Here is a 14124-nt window from a genome sequence, read left to right on the forward strand (position 1 = left end):
ATATTATCTATGCTCCTGCCTTCATCCTTATCATGCATACTTGAACTCCAAATCTAGATCCCTCAGCTCTCATAGGTGAGCTATTACCTGGTCTTGCCTAGATACAGGCCTCCATACCACTTCCTGGCCATCTCCACATCATGTACTTGCACTTAAAGCCTAGAAATGACCCCTGAGATGATGTGCTTCATGCCTAGCTTCATGCCTAGCCCTCACAGCCATTATCCAGGGAAGCAACCCCCCCTGGAGATACAACCTGGTCATTGCTTTCTCTAGGTGCTATAGCATCTATCTTCTCAGTAGCCATAGCTACTAAAGATCCAGCAATGAAATCCTTGCCACCAAAGCCCATGACATTTAACATCAGAAATATATATAGTTTTATCAGAAGAAATGACATTAAAGTAGATGGATTACCATTTGACTTGGTGCTACAACCTAAAAAACATGGGATCTTCTCATTTTACTTGGAATTGAAACCTTCTCTATAGTGTTCCAAAAGTTTTAATATAGCTTTAAGCTATTAAAGCTCAAAACTGTCTTTACTTTTCTATTCATATTTTAATATCTTTAACACATGGCATATCTTTTTGTGGCGGCAAGGAATTGGAAATTGAGGTGATGTCCATCAATTGGGGAATGGCTGAACAAGTTGTGTTATATGAATGTAATGGAATTCTATTGTGTTGTAAGAAACAATGAGCAGGTGGAGTTCAGAGAAACCTGGAAGGACTTGCATGAACTGATGATGAGTGAGATGAGCAGAAGCAGAAGAACATTATACACAGTATCATCAACATTATGTGTTGATCAACTGTGATAGACTAGATTCTTCTCACTAATCCGATAGAACAAGAAAGTTCCAAAGGACTCATGATGGAAAAGGCTCTCCAAATCCAGAAAAAAAAAGGAATTGTAGAATATGGTAGCTGATTGGACCATACTATTTCTTTTGTTTTTGGTGCTGTTGGTTTTCTGATTTGAGGTTTTCCCTTTGTGCTCTGATTCTTCTCATATAACATGACTAATGCAGAAATATGTTTAATGTTATTATGTATATATAACCTATATCGGAGGGGAGGGGAGGGAGGGAGAAAAATTTGAAATTGGAAATCTTATATAAAAAATGTTGAAAACTATTTCTACGTGTAACTGGAAAATAATAAAATACTTTTATTAAAAACACATGGCATAGTGCTTTGCATATAATAAATACTTGAATGCCTTTTCATTCATTCATAATTAATTATTTTCATTCCCCTACCCCCACCCCATTCCCTAGGACTTTGCCCCCTGGAACTATGTGCTCAGATAGGGAAGTTCTTATCTTGTCTGGAGCCACTGCTACTTCCTGGGAATTTTCACACCAGAGGCTATGCACCTACGTCCTCCTACTTTTCCAGTTACTTTTATTTTTTTTAAGGGCAACAGGGTTAAGTGACTTGCCCAGGGTCACATAGCTAGTACGTGTCAAGTATCTGAGGCCGGATTTGAACTCAGGTACTCCTGAATCCAGGGCTGGTGCTTTATCCACTGCGCCACCTAGCCGCCCCCTTCTAGTTACTTTTTATGTATTTTCTCCCCCTTCCCCTATTAGAATGTACTCCTTGAGGTTAGGAACTTTCTCTATTGCTTGTTTTTCTAACTCCCGTGTCAAGTATATAAGTACTTAATAAATTCTCTCTCTCTCTCCCCCTCTCTCTTTCTCTCTGTGTCTTTCTCTCATATACCCAAAACAAATAAATGACTGAGGTTGCCAATCTTAACTTTTCCATACTTGTGGAATTCCCTGTCTTCTATCAGATGTACAGTGAAGGAGGTCATGACATAATTATTAACTGTATATTAAATATCAGTAGTCTTTTTAAAAGTATAAAACAAATGCAAATAGTTTTATTATTTCCCTCTACATTCCTATGGGTCATCTTCTGTACACTCTCTACATGCACCCCACTTTGGGAGCCACTCTCTGAACTTTGGACCATGAATCAGTTTTCCCCTAGAACTTCCCTCAGCTTCTAGGGCCCTCTCAGCTGGGATATACCTTTGCCATGCCAGCTCCTTCTCCCATTAGTGAATTCTTTCTGGGGCCTTCATTTTGGGGATGGGCCTAGGTTGACCATGCTTCATTCCTCTGCCTATTTGCTTCTAACTCTTTGGACTTTGCCAAATTGCTTTCAATTTCATCCTTCCTCCAACCCCATGAATATCTCTCCTTCTCTTCAGTTCCTTTTAATGTTTTTCTTTTTCCATTAAAATGGTATCTCCTTGAGTGCAGGAATTGTCTTGGGGTGGGCCAGGGCTTGCATAATGACTGGCACACAGTAAATGCTTAATAAAAAAATGCTTGTTGCCTTGCCATTGGGCTACTGAGCAGTGTTATCTCTTGAGTTGGAAGATCTTATCATGATTCTTTGGTCATTTGTCATCTATAGATTGGTTATAATTTAACAAATGGCATAGGCAAATTGAAGAATTGGGTCTTACTTCTGGTTGTTGAAACTATTCTCTTACACTTTAACTAAAAATAGGTTTAAATAAAACTGATTAATTGATCTAGAATCTGGGATTTTATAGACATATCATTTCATGCCCTTCTTTGTATCCTCAGTGGTTATCATAGTGCCTGTGTAAGGGCCAAATTTAATATGGGGAGAGTTAATCAGATGGCTTGCTGTAATATTGGGGTTCAGAAAATAATGAGGGACCTTGAGGTCCAAAGTTTCCTCTCTTCCAAACTGCCTTTTTAAAGTTATTTCTCCCAGGCTAATAAGAAAGGAGATTAACAGCTTCTTTTCCACAAACAAATCAGGTTTTATTAATGGGAATAAAATATACAACAAAGGTGAAGTTAATAAAGCCAGGGACAAAGGAATAGGGGAAGAGAAAAATGAATAAGCTCCCTGGCTGTAGCAAAGACTGACTTAATCCCCAAACTTGCTTCCAACTCAGCTAATTTGAAGAGCTGGCCTCATTTCTATTAACTCATCACCTAGGGTCTGTAGTTTCTATGGGAGTCAGCTGTGCACCCTCTCTCCAGTCCACTCTCAGAAGCTCACCAACAGGAAAGAGAGCTCCTCTGAGCGAGTGTTCCTTTTTCTACTTTTTCTCTCCCTCTCCCAAAAGGGAGGTCCTTCAAGTTGCATGGCTGAGAGTGGTCCCCCTGCCGATGTCAACAGTATATGGCACTCAGGGCAGGCTAGGTGTGGCCTATATCTAATCATTTCCAAGTAGGTACTTAGTTTCTCATTCTCACCCAATTCAAACAATACTAAGTCAATCAGGTAGGACCCTTGGGCGGCTGCCAAATTCCATTATTTTATCATACCTGGCATAGAGTAGGTGCTTAATAAATGCTAGATTGTATAGATCTAAACAGCTAGAGAAATATTAATTGCTCATAGGTAGTGTCACAAAAATTTCTAAGTCCAACAAAGGAAAAGAAACAGTAAAATCTCCAAGCTGTAGAAAGATAGATTTATTGAGAGAGGGTACCTGTCTCACAATAAAGCTGGTCAGTCAGGGGTAGGACCTGAAAGACCCTTAGCCTAGAGATCCAGGGGTTTTTATACCCCTACAGGGCTGTAAAGTATTTATGTACTATTATTTTTAGACAAACCCCTCCCATTGTATAATATAAATGATACAGAAAAGAGAAATTGAGACATAGTTATCAATGATCAAGGTCATACACGTGGTTTTGGGGGACAGGGATATGGGCAAAGTTATGCTTGGCAGACAGTCAATTGAGGTATTTGGTCAAATCTGTCACCCAAAAGGGGTTATGTTTAGGGTCCTCGCTACTTCAGCTTAGAAGATACTATTTTCAGTGTTGTGGTTAACCACAGTGTACCTTGGTTGAACATGTAACTGTGATGGAGAGGGACATCAGTTCTGAGACAAGCTTACAAGAAAGCAACTAAAGAATATTTAGAATACATCAAGAATAAGTTATATAATATCTATGCTCTGTGCTGTGATTACTACCACAGTTATATCACTTATTTCTAAGGGTTAGGGAAAATCTCACTCACAGTAGGCCAAGCCAATATAATAAAAATGACAATATTATCTAAATTAATTTACTTATTCAGCACCATACCAATCAAACTAACAAATAATTATTTTAAAGAGCTAGAAAAAATAATAACAAAATTCATCTGGAAGATCAAAAGGTCAAGAATAACAAGAGAATGAATTTTTAAAAATGAAGGTAGGTGACCTAGCAGTACCAGATCTCAAAACAAATTGCAAAGTGGTAATTAGCAAAGCAATCTGGACTAGATAAGAAATAGAATGGTTGATCAACGGAATGACTTAAGTACATGATATACTGAAGGAAATGACCAAGCCTTGGTGACAAGAACTCATTATTTGAAAAAAACCCAACAAACTTCTTTGAAGCAGTTGGTCAGAAGCTAGTGACATGGGGGTTGGGCCAACTAGCTATCAGGAGGGACATACCCAAGTAGGGGAAGATTAAATTCGATAGCAAGAAAGTCAGTTAGTCATGGCTACTACCTGAGCTAGGAGACAGAAATAACTCCAGAGGTCAGGCCTATACCCCTGACTCTCAAAAAGCTTTCCCCACCCCCAAAGGGAGCTTTCTATTGTCAGGTGGTGGTCACCCTATCTACAGTCTATAAAAGCTTTTGCCTTTCTTTTGTTGGATGAGGAAGATGTCTCTAAGATATCTCCTCCCCTGGAGAGGTCTTTGACTTCTCTTGGTCACTTTCTCTAAACACCTAAATAAAAGACTATTTGATTCTAATTAAATTACATGCTTGAAGATATAATTCTTTAAAGAGGAATACCTAAGGACCCCCATCACCTATTTCCCCCATGACACTAGGCATAGACTAATATCTCACAGTAAATACCAAAATAAGCTCAAAATGGATGTATGATTTAGACACAAGGGGTGGTATAAACAAATTAGGGAAGCAGGGAAAAATTATTTGTCAGATCTAAGGAAGAATTCATGACAAGACATAAAGAGGATCACAGGAGGCAAAATAAATAATTTTATTGCATAAATAAAAAGGTTTTTGCACAAACAAAACAAATACAGCCAAAACTAGAAGGAAAGTAGGAAACTGGAAAAATCTTTTATAGACTTTTTCTCTGATAAAGATCTCATTTCTGAAATACATAGAGAATGGAAACAAATTTATAAAAATAAGGGCCATTCCCCAATTGATAAATGAGCAAAGGATATGGACAGTCAGTTTTCAGAAGAAATCAAAGAAATCAAATCATTAGTCTTATGGAAAAAGATTCTAAATCACTAAAAATTAGAGAAATGCAAATAAAACAACTTGGACGTACCACTTTGCAACAATCAGTTTAGCTAAGATAGCAAAAAAGGGAAATAAATGCTGTATGTAATATGGAAAAATAGGCATTGTACACAATAACAGAACTATTATATAATGATAAACTGTGAATGACTCAGCTATTCTCAGGAATACAGTGATCCAAGGCAATTCCAAAGGACTCTTGATGTAAAATGCTAGCTACATCCAGAGAAAGAACTGATAGAGTCTGAATACAGATCAAAGCATATTAATTTTTTTCATGATTTTTTTCTTTTGGTCTATTTCTACTTTCATAACATGACTAATATGGAAATATCTTTCACGTGCGTAAAGGCTAAAATTCTAGCTATACTGTCTAAAATATCTAATGTGGTTGCCAATAAATTATAAGCTTTAGCAAGAGTTAGACTTTTAAGCATTTATTAAGGAGACTAAGAATTTTGTAAAGAGAGAGAGAGGCCTAGATTCCTCTATCTATTAAAGGGAGAGAGCATTCCTAGCTCTGCTCTCTGCCAGAGTCCACAGGAAAGAGAGAGAGTCAGAGCGCCAGGCTCCCCCTTCTTCCTCCCACAAGCAAACATCACTTCCTGACGCCAAAGAAAAGACACATGGTCTTGCCTTCAGAGACCTTCACCTAATGGCGGAGCTTTTCTACAGTAAGTCTCCAGCAGGTGGAGTCATTCCAATCATTACACGTGATTGCACATATTTAACCTATATCAAATTGCTTACTGTTTTAGGGAGGGGGCGGTGAGAGAGGGAGGGAGGAAATATGGAACTCAAAAATTTTTTAAAACGAATGTTAAAAATTACCTTTACATGTAATTGGGGGAAAATACAATTTAAAAAAATTAAAGGGGGGCAGCTAGGTGGCGCAGTGGATAAAGCGCCGGCCCTGGATTCAGGAGGACCTGAGTTCAAATCCGGCCTCAGACACTTAACACTTACTAGCTGTGTGACCCTGGGCAAGTCACTTAACCCCAATTGCCTCACAAAAAAAAAATTAAAGGGGCAGCTAGGTGGTGCAGTGGATAAAGCACTGGCCCTGGATTCAGGAGGACCTGAGTTCAAATTTGACCTCAGACACTTGACACTTACTAGCTGTGTGACCCTGGGCAAGTCACTTAACCCTCATTGCCCTGCAAAAAAACTAACACAAAAAACAAACAAACAAAATTAAAAATAGGTGCACTTATGCACTATTTGCAGAGCTGTGAACTGGTCTGACCTTTTTGGAGAACAATTTGGAACTATCCTGAAAAGTCTATATCAAACTGTGCATATACCCTTTGACCCAGAAATAGTACTACTAGTTCTGTATTCCAAAGAGATTAAAGGAAAAGGACATTCATAATACCTACACACATATATTGTACATGTGTGTATATGTATGTATAATTTGGAGAGTTTAGAACTGCAAATAAAAATTATTTAAAAAAAAATCAATGCTAGATTATGAGCTACTTAAGGACAAGGACTGACTTTTGTCTTTCTTTGTATTCCCAGTGCTTTAGCATAGTACGTGGCACAAAGAAGGTACTTATTAAATGTTTATTGACTGGTTTACTGACTGGTAGAGAGACTAAGAGAACATTTAATCCAACCCTCCTTATGCCACTCCCCAACTTTTGCCCTCAAAATTGTTAACTACTTTTTGTTTATACTCTAGTTCTTTTTTAAAAAATTATCTTGAACTTGGAGAAAGACCTCATAGTTAAAATGGTGATTTGCATTACTAATAACCTTTTATACCTAATAAAAGTTTTCTCCCAAGAATAATCTGAAGGATTAGACGAGTTTTGAAAGGGTGGGGCTTTGGGCAGAAAGTAAGCAGCTATCTAAGCATTTTAGAAAAAAAAAACTTGTGGATTTGTCTTTTTGAAGCCAGTCTACAAGCTATTTTTCTAAAAGGTAAGAATAGCCTTTGAAATATTGCTAGAGATCAAAGCACTTGCAATTACTTCAAAAAATAGGATAATTCAAGAAATTTAAAGACAATTCCATGAGTAGAACTCTAGTACCTCTTTTAAAATTTTTTTTCTAACTACTGCAAAATGTAACTTTTCTCCAAATGTGATCTAGTTGAAGACCTTTTGCTAAGTCAGCAACACATTCTCTTTGCATTAGGTTATCTCTTAACTTCTGTTTTGAAGATAGAGACCTATAAAACATTTCACCAAGAAAATTTAGTAACACCACAATAAATCTTGATTTATTAGTCTTTTTACCTCTAAAGACCATTAGTCTTTTTCCTCTAAAGAACTTGTCTCAGTCAGACCATTAACAGAGTTAAGTAATAAAAAGTAAAAGCAAAACTTTAGTGCTCCCCAGGTTTCCTAGGTCTCTTGATTCATCTTGGTTTATTCTGTTTTAAAATATTTAGAAAAATATTCAAGACGCACTTTGTTTCAATGACTTGGATAAATTCTGTACATGCTTTGGGGATATTAATTTGTTCATTTGATTATTTCTTTTATCAAAAGCTCAATCTCTGATTTTTCTTTTACTCTTTACTTTAAAAAAAATCACCTCACCCACTTCCCTTGGGTCCTCACTATGAAAGTATGACATCTTCAGTGAAACATTTTCCTCTTGCTTCTGCTTAATTTCTCTGCTTTTATCAGGAATCTCCATAAAAGTCATTGGAAGATATCGTGTCTAAGCAGGAGTGTGTTGGTTTAACAAATGACTTTCCAAAAAAATGCATACAGGACACATCTTAAAGTTTAATCTGTATTATTAACCTTTCCCCCATTAATTTCTTAAATTTAGACAATAAATAAATCAAGCTTTGACTTTTAGCATTTGCTGATTTCCAAGGTGTAAATGCTCACATTGCAGTTTTAAGTTGGCTCTCTCTAGCCAGCCTGAGTTGGCTCCAACCCACTCCTGGGCCTGGGCCTACGTAAGGCAAAGACTTGATTTAGCATTATCCTGCTCTTCTCTAAGGACTTGATATCATATAAGACACAACTAGGATAGAGTTGTGTTGCTTTTTACTTTCTGGAGAATAACTCACTTTACTTTTCATTGTGACTATCCTACCCAGACCCTAATCTCTTGTTTTATCTGATCTTTCTGAGTTTGTTCATTGTTTATATATCTGAGATATGATTACCCTTGAAAGAAATATCTCCTGGCTTCTTTTCTGAGCTTGTATGACAGAACTTAACATAGACCACATAGTTACATAACCTAGCAATTTGTAAGTATGAAGTAACTTAAAGGTATTGTAAATAGTTTATGTTTAAGTGCTATTTAAAGATGTCATGAAAATAAAAGAAAATTAAAAGTGAATAGGAAGGAAATTCCTTAAACACTAGGAATCGCTTCTTCTTTGGAGAAAGGAGACCAGATGGTACAGTGGAAAGAAAACTAACCCAGTTTCCTGGTTTGTATCCTTTTTCTTTGATGCTAACAATTTGTGTGACATTGTACAAGTTAGTGAACTTCCCCTGAGCTTCAGCTTTCTCATCTGTTCAGTGAGGGGATTAGACTAGAAAGTCTCTCTGGTCTCTTCCAACTGTATATCTGTGATCTCTTAGCTAATTTAAATAAACATAATGAACTTTAGAACAGTATTTCATAAGAAACTTCATCTTCCTTCACATCTAATCTTTCTCTAATCTAGAACGTTGGAATGTGTGTTCTGGAACTGAGTGACCTTAACTGAGTAGATATAAATTTACTTAGTCTATTATATCTAGTTGAACCCTTGACTGTGCTTCAGAACCCATCTAGCTGTCCAATGAGAAGGACATCTTGGTACCTTCTCTGCTGCCATTCATGTGCTTCTCCTGTCCCCTTTTGCCCCTTCCACTGGCTAAAATAAGAATTCCATTGTTTCTGAAAAAAAGTATGTTAATTGACTTCCCTATTCTGGTCCTCTTCCTATCTTCTCTACTTCAAGATGATGCCTCTGCTGCTGTCTCATCTTATGACTTCTCAGCATCCTGGACCTCCTTGTTTTGGAATATCCAACTATCCATTGGTGAGTTCTTCCTAGGGCCTCCATTCTGTGACCTCTACTTAACCCCAAAAGACTAGGGGACTCGAACAGTTACATACAGCTAAAAAATGTCACTTGTACTGGTCATTTTAAAAGTCTCTGTGTACAATGCTATCTTGGTTCTGCCTACTTCACTATACATCAGTTCATACATCTATTTCCAGGCCTTTCTGAAGTCATCCTGATTGTTATTTCTTATACCACAATAGTATTCCATCACCATCATATATCACAGGTTGTTCAGCCATTCCCCAACTGATGGGCATTCCTTGGATTTCCAATTCTTAGCCACCACAGAAAGAGGTGCTATAAATATTTTTGTACAAATAGGTCTTTTTATCTTTTTGGGGATATCTTTGGGATACCACCTAGCAGTGGTATTGCTAGATCAAAGGTATGCGCAATTCTATAGCCCTTTAGGCATAGTTCCAAATTGCTCTCCAGAATGGTTGGATCTTTTCACAATTCCACCCACAGTGGATTAGTATCCCAGCTTTCCCCATTTTATAATTTTTAAACTGTAAATTTAATATTTTAATGTTTCCCTCCATTCTTCTTCTGGCCCTGTTCTTGGATTATGGACTTTAACTTGGCATTTAATAAATTCTTTTTCATTCATTCATTAATTCACCAAATCCCTTCAATGCTTTCTCTCAAATAGTTTTTGAATCTATTCCCACCTGTCTATTCCCACTGCCTCCACCCTAATTATGGCCCTCATTACTTCTCACCATGATGATTACCCATTTAACCAGTCTCCCTACTTCTAGGCTTGTCCCATTTTGAACCATCCTTCATATGACTGCCAAATTAATTTCTTAATATGCAAATCTGAGTATATAATTTCTCTTCTCTTGTGCCTTATGCTCCATTCCTACCTATGTATTCATCATTCCCTGAACACGGATCATGCTTTACGACTTTGTGCTTTTTATATTTTTTGTGCCTAGAATGCACTTTCCCATACTTCATACCTACCTATTAGAATCCTAAATTTCATATTTAGGTAAAGTGATTTGCTTAGGTAAAACAACTATTAAGTGTATGAGGTAGAATTTAACCCAGATCTTCCCAATTTCAAGTATAGCACTATACCCACTGTCTTCTATCCCTCTTCAATTTTGTTTGTACTATATTTATCTGTGATCATGTCATATCCTTTCTAACAAAGTCCAAGACCCTTAAGAGCTAAGACTGTTTATTTTTTGTCTTTATATCCTTAGCAGCTAGTATAGTACCTTCTACATGGTAGATGCTAAATAAATGTTTTTTTTTTAATTAAATTACCAAACATCCAAATCCAGATTATTGGCCTGTAGTATTCAGACTTCATTTTCTTCCTTTTCTTTTTTTCCCCCCAAATTGAGAAATGTGGCCATGTCCAGTTCTGGACCTTTCTTGCTCTCTGTTATCTTTCAAAGATTACTCACAGTGGCTCAGTAATCACATGTCAATTTTTTCATTACCCTGGGCTATAGCTCATCTTAGTCTGGTGACTTGAACTTAGAAAGGGCAGCTAAGTGCCCTCTTGCTATCTCCTTGTTTATCTTTGGTAGCAATCCCATATTAGTATCTTTTTTCTGTCCTTTACAATCCAAAGATCATTCTCCTTGGTAGAAAAAAAATATAACAAAAATAAAAGTTGAACATTTCCATCATCACTTATCATTGTCCTACCCACCCCCAAGCAGTGGTCCTAGTGATTTTTCATTTTCTCTTTCTTTACTGAGTAGAAATTTCTAAAACAAAACAAAACAAAAACATCCTTTTGCTGTACTTAATTTTTCCTTACAACCCTCAGAATCACAGTTTTATTAGAGTTTGAATTGAGAGAACCTGAATAAGAATCCCCTCTTTTAACACCACTGAAAGTAGTCATCCAGCCTTTGCTTGAATAACTCTATTGAAGGGGACCTCATTACTTCACCAGGCAGTCCATTTCATTTTTGGATATCCATAATTGTTCGGATAAGGTTGTCTTACAACTTTTACACATTATTCCTATTTATCCCATAAATAAAATACTCCATGTTTACCAGCAACAATATAACCACCCTGCTCCTAGACGATAAGTCTTTCTTTTTTTCTTTTCCTTGGCAGGGCAATGAGGGTTAAGTGATTTGTCCAGGGTCACACAGCTAGTAAGTGTCAAGTGTCTGAGGCTGGATTTGAACTCAGGTCCTCCTGAATCCAGGGTTGGTGCTTTATCCACTGTGCCACCTAGCTGCCTCCCAATAAGTCTTTCTTAATGCAACCTGACACATTAGCTTTCTTCATTGCTTTATCATACTATTGACTCATAATGAACTGAAAGTCCACTAAACCTGGAATATTTTTCAGAGAAATTATGTGCCTATAGAGATAGGTGGCAAAAAACGTTAGTTTTAAAGCTTAAACTTAAGCTTTTATTTATGTTTATATGAACATAGTCAATCAATAAACATTTATTAAATGCCTTCTATGTGCCTCCATCCTAGGCACTGAGGATACAAAGAAATATAAAAAATAGTCCTTACCCTTAAGGAGATCACAATCTAATGGGGGAGATAACAATTAAACAAATATGATCAAACAAGCTATAAACAGGATAAATAGGAAATAATCAACAGAGGGAAGACACTAGAATGAAGAGGATTTAGGAAAGGCAGAAGATGGAATTTTAGCTAGAGGATCAAAGCTAGGTTGTGAGCTTGGGGGACTGAGAGGATAGTGGTGCCTTCACCAATCAATAATAAGGAAGTTTGGAAGTTGGGAGGGCACAGGTTAGGGGAAAAGATAATGAGTTCAATTTTGGACATGTTTAAGATGTCTGTTGCATATTCAGTTCAAGATATCTAAAAGGCAGTTGGAGATGTAGTCTGAAATTCTGGGGAGAGGTTAGGGCTGGGTAGATAGATTTGAGAATCATCAGCAAAGAGATGATAATTAAATCCATCATAGCTGATGAGATCATCAACTGAAGTAGTATAGAGGAAGAATAGAAAAGGGCCCAGGATAGAGCCCTATGTATTTATATGATCATATTAAAGTATTTATATTTAAGATTATATTTAAATAAAAAGTAGGCCTATTTAATTAAAAAAAGATAATTTAATGAGCTGAGACTGTGAAGGAAAGCTAAAGATTTAAAAAAACAGTTTTTGGTGGTGATTTCTTGTAGGGCTAAAGAGAAAAGAAAACCAAAGAAAGAATGGAACCATTGCTTAGGAAGGATAGGATAATGATAACCTATATGGGGAAAGGGCAGCTATTATTTTCCTTTAGTTTTCTCTGCTGAAGAGAATGATTTTTGAACTAAGGACAGAATAAAATGGATAATAGGTAATTGATGTCCAAGTAAGTAGGGAGATTGTGAGATCACCCAGCTGCCCTTAGAGAGTTCAAATCACCACTACTTCCCAGGAAATTGAAAGAAATTACAGAGGTGGTTGCTGTGGCATGGTCAGTGTTAGTAGCTCATTCTGAGCTTTAGCAACATTGGGACTATTCTTACAGGACCAAACCATCCCTTTTTATTCATCTTTTCACATTAAAACAAACAACTAAGCTAGTTGATGAGTTCTCCCTGTACAGACAGACACACTGATCTCTTTTAACAACTCTTTTCCTCCTCATTAGAATTGTTAGTTTCTTCAAAATTTCATTCTAATAAAAATGTAGGCTAATTTTTTTCCTATAGTCAACCATTTATTTTCTTACTCAGCTTTGAAGCATAACACATAAATGAAACAGTGTTGTGTTGGTTAACTAATTATGGAAGATACATGGCAATGAATGGCATATATATGTATATATACTAGTATCCGTATCATTCCAAAATACACTGAGACTCAAACTGTTTTTTAAGATTAAATATTCCTCTGAGTTATGTGATATTTTAAATTAAATCGGTTAATATGGTTGGAAAGCTTTCATTTTCTAACATAAATATGTCAAGAAATAGCTAATAAAACTTCAGTAGTTTTCCTGTTTTAATAAGTAGCAATGGGAATGACTGAAGTACATTCATTATTAACTACTAGAGTTTGATGGCTCTGATTTGGAAAGTTGTTATAAAGCTAACTTACAATTATCTGTGGTAACCAGGATAGGGAAAGTATAGATTTAAGAAATCCACAAATTGCTTGCCTTGATTAACTGTTTTTCTTTATTATTTTTTTTAAGTTTTTTAGGAGTAAGGATTGTTGGAAAGACACAGTGGTATAAGAGGCAAAACACATCATTAAAATATTTTTAAAAGCAGTAATATCCAAACTCCTCCAATAGTCATCATCTCTACTTATATCTTACATTTAGACATTAGGGTATTCCTGAGAATGAGTTACCCCATTCCTCTTCTGTTCCCTTCCCAGGATGTCACCAGACTCTTTGCTGCTTATTTAGTCAGCTGCCCTCACTTTCTTTTTCTTTCCCATTTTGCTGGCTGCCAGATGCATACCTCACAGAGCACTCAGATGACTTAATTTGCCATTCACACCTCTGGTCTCTCAGCAATGCAGCCCCCCTGCCCAGTGCCACCTGGCCCAATCCAGCCTTATTATAGTGTCACATCTCTGTAAAGACTGATGGTAAGCATTTATAGCCTGCATTTTGGGTGCTCTAGAAAGAACTTTCCATTTATAGCATTGTTGCTATGAAACTAACTTCTCTCTGCAACATTATTAATCACATAAAGTCATGTTTGTATGGAACCAATTAATAATATTAGGTAGAATGTACCCAAACTGTACCATTTAACTGTGATAAAACCTAGTTTCTAACAATTTCTTTTATTTATCCTATTCCATCTTCAGGCCA

General features: G+C 36.6%; 1 protein-coding gene across 1 annotated transcript in view; it reads left to right on the forward strand.

Moving 5' to 3' along the window:
• CCDC148 (coiled-coil domain containing 148) overlaps positions 1-14124 on the forward strand; it is a 306036-nt gene that overhangs the window by 230119 nt on the left and 61793 nt on the right. The gene's annotated exons all lie outside the window — the stretch shown is intronic.

This window comes from Dromiciops gliroides, chromosome 3 (genome assembly GCF_019393635.1).
Source record: "Dromiciops gliroides isolate mDroGli1 chromosome 3, mDroGli1.pri, whole genome shotgun sequence".
NCBI classification, from domain to species: Eukaryota; Metazoa; Chordata; class Mammalia; order Microbiotheria; family Microbiotheriidae; genus Dromiciops; species Dromiciops gliroides.